General features: G+C 38.6%; 1 non-coding gene across 1 annotated transcript; it reads left to right on the forward strand.

Annotated features, from left to right (window-relative positions):
* Positions 1-2,818: 2,818 nt before the first annotated feature.
* LOC128287359 (small nucleolar RNA R71) lies at positions 2,819-2,925 on the forward strand. The gene has a single exon (XR_008278059.1). It is a non-coding gene; the product is annotated as a small nucleolar RNA R71 (small nucleolar RNA).
* The last annotated feature ends 469 nt before the right edge of the window (positions 2,926-3,394 follow it).

Below are 3,394 nucleotides of genomic sequence, written 5' to 3' on the forward strand. Positions count from 1 at the left end.
GTTGGGCCACACGGCTATGTGGTTCAAAGTTCAGCCCGTGTGCATTTAATAATCCACAACCAGTCTTTACATGGCCTAAGACACGCTCGTGTGTCCAGCCCGTGTGGTTCACATGGCCATGTCGCACGACCGTGTGGACTCTCCCTCGCTTCTCCCACGCCCATGTGACCTCCCACACGCTCGTATGTATTAAAAATTCCAGCCTAGTTTGCACACGACCTTGGACACCTTTATGTGTCCAGACCGTGTGTCGCACGGCCATATGCTAGCCTCTTCATTTCTCCCATGCCCATGTAACCTACCGCACACCCGTGTGGCCCGGCCATGTCTCGCACACGGCCGTGTGCCTTTCCCGTGTAATTTTCTGACTTATTTTAAAATTGAAAAATTCAGCTCTAGTTTTCACACAGCCTAAGACATGTCCGTGTGTCCAGGCCGTGTGGTCTACACAGCCGTGTCACATACACGTGTGGACTATTTTAGCCCGTGTTTCTATCGATTTTTGGAAAAATTAAGTCTCTAGCTCCACACGGCCAAAGACATGCCCATGTGTCCAGGCCGTGTGGGTTACACAACCATGTCGCCAGGCCATGTAACTCACTATCGATTTGTTTCAAGTTTTAAAACTAAGTCAAAGAAGCCACACAGCCAATGACACGTCCGTTGGTCCAGGCCGTGTGGTTTTTAAAAACTTCTTTTTAATTTAATTCTGGAAATATCATAAGATAAAATTAGTAAATTAAGATTGTTAATACTAGGGTTGTCTCTCGAGGAGTGCTTATTTAAAGTCTAAGCTCGACTTACCTCATATTCGCACGGTTATGGTGGTTCATGGAATCAAGACTCCTTTTTCTCGCTATCAATTCTATTATCAACATATGGTTGAGCCGAGTAATATTTACCTTAAAAGTGCCAAATTTAGAATGATTTATCTTGACTGTACCGTATGAGAAAACATTTAGTATCATAAGAGGAGTTGTTCCGTTTGGAATAAGATCTAAAGTGGCAAATCGAGGGTCCTTTTCATCTAGCAATACCTGGTCCTCGATCTTAAATTGACTCGTTCCATCCTTATGTTCGTCATGGCTTTGTTTCGATTCTGCATCGTGTATTTTTGGTTTCTCTTTGACATGTGTTCGCCATTCGTCTAGTTCATCGATCTGAAGCCTTCGTTTTTTATGAGTTGTTCTATTTTTGTCACTTGAGCTAGACTGTGGCTCTATCACCTTTTTCTAAGGAAATTCCTACAAAGAAGGTTGAGCCGTAAGGTTACTCATATTAAAAAAACTCGTAATATCATCTCGATCACTAAATATCCTAACAGAATCACGAGCTTGGAGTTTAATTGTGTCATCACCTACACGAAATATTAACTCACATGTACCAACATCTATGATAGTTCTAGCAGTTGCTAAAAATGGTCTTCCTAAAATTAAAGGTACGTCACTATCCTTATCCATGTCTAGAACAACAAAGTCAACTGAGAATATAAATTTATCAATTTTAACAAGCATGTCTTAAACAATACCCCTAGGAAATCTAATAGTTTTATCTGCCAATTGGATACTTATCCTAGTTTGTTTGGGTTTCCCAAGACCTAGTTGTTTGAACATTTTATAGGGCATGGCATTAATACTTGCCCCTAAATCAGTGAAAGCATTTTTAACATTTAAACTACCAATTAAACAAGGAATATTAAAACTCCCTGAAACTTTCAATTTATTGGGTAGTTTATTCTATAAGATAGCTGAGCAAACTGCATTGAGCTCCACGTGTGAAGAATCATCTAACTTCTACTTATTTACTAAAAGCTCCTTTAAAAATTTAACGAAATTTTGCATCTGCGAAAAAGCTTTAATAAATAGTAAGTTAATATGTAATTTTTTCAACAGTTTAAGGAATTTACCAAATTGTTCATTTGTGTGGTATTTCCTTGTCGTGTTTGGATATGGCACACACGGTATATAATTTTTATTGATCAATTTTTGCTTATCTTGACTTACCTCAACCTTACCTTGACTTACCACATTTTCTTGCCTTAGTTTTGGGTTCGATTCAACTAACCTTTCTTCATCTCAAATAGTAATCGCATGAAACTGCTCCTTTAGGTTAGTTTTGGTGTTGCTTGGCAAGCTACCTTGTGGTCATTTTGAAATCATCTTTGCCAACTAACCTATTTGATTTTCGAGCCTTGAATCAATGCTTGTTGATTTTTAAGTTCTGTCTCTGTGTTTTGGAAGCGAGTTTCTGACACCGAAATAAACTCGCCAACATCTTCTCAAGGTTTAACTTCTTCTTTTGCTAGTAAGGTGGTTGAAAGCCTGGAGGGGGTTGTGGTCTTTGATTTCCTTGACCACCCCAAGAAAAGTTGGGATTGTTCCCCCAACCTGTATTGTAAGTATAACTATAGGGAATATTCTGAGGTCTAGAATCATTGTCCATATAGTTAACTTGTTCATCTTCTGTTCTAGGATTATAAGATTGAATTTCTGAATGGTTCATCCCTCTTCCACTCGTATCACACTGCATCACTGGCTGTACCTACGTAGAACCATATAAATCATCAATCTTTTTATTCAAAAGCTCTACCTAGTTTGATAGCATGGTGACCGCATTAACATTAAAAACACCGGCTACTTTCATCGGCTTTGTCCTCATGACTTGCCACTGATAATTATTCAATTACATTTCTTTTATATACTTGTAAGCCTCCTCAAGTGTTTTATTATTCAAAGTACCACCGGTGGATGCATAGATCAATTGCCTAGTTGAGGGGTTCAAACTGTTATAGAAAGTTTGAAATTGTAGCCATAGAGGTAACCCATGATGAGGACACCTTCTCAATAAATCCTTATACGTCTCTCATGCATCATATAGAGTCTCTAAATCCATCTGCACGAAGGAGGAGATATCATTCCTCAGCTTGGCTATCTTAGCAGGTGGAAAATACTTTAACAAAAATTTCTCGTACATTGGCTCCCATTTAGTGATAGAACTTCGTGGTAGGGATTTCAACCAGTGTTTAGCCTTATTTCTTAATGATAATAGAAATAAATGAAGGCGAATGACATCATCAAAAATGCCATTTATTTTAAAAGTATCGCAGAATTCCAAGAAATTAGCCAAATGAGTATTTGGGTCTTCGTCCTGCAAACCATCAAACTGAACAAACTGTTGAATCATTTGAATAGTGTTAGGTTTCAGTTCAAAACTATTTGCAGCAGCAGCAAGTCCAACAATACTCAATTTAGCCCCAGTTAAATTGGGCTTGACATAATCGTACATAGTACGAGGAGCAGGGTTTAAATTTACAGGGTTTACAGCAACCACAAGAGGTAGCTGATTATTATGATTTTCTGCCATCTCCCCAGTATTAATAATAACGTCCTCTTGC

The sequence above is a fragment of the Gossypium arboreum genome, chromosome 13, assembly GCF_025698485.1.
Source record: "Gossypium arboreum isolate Shixiya-1 chromosome 13, ASM2569848v2, whole genome shotgun sequence".
NCBI lineage: Eukaryota > Viridiplantae > Streptophyta > Magnoliopsida > Malvales > Malvaceae > Gossypium > Gossypium arboreum.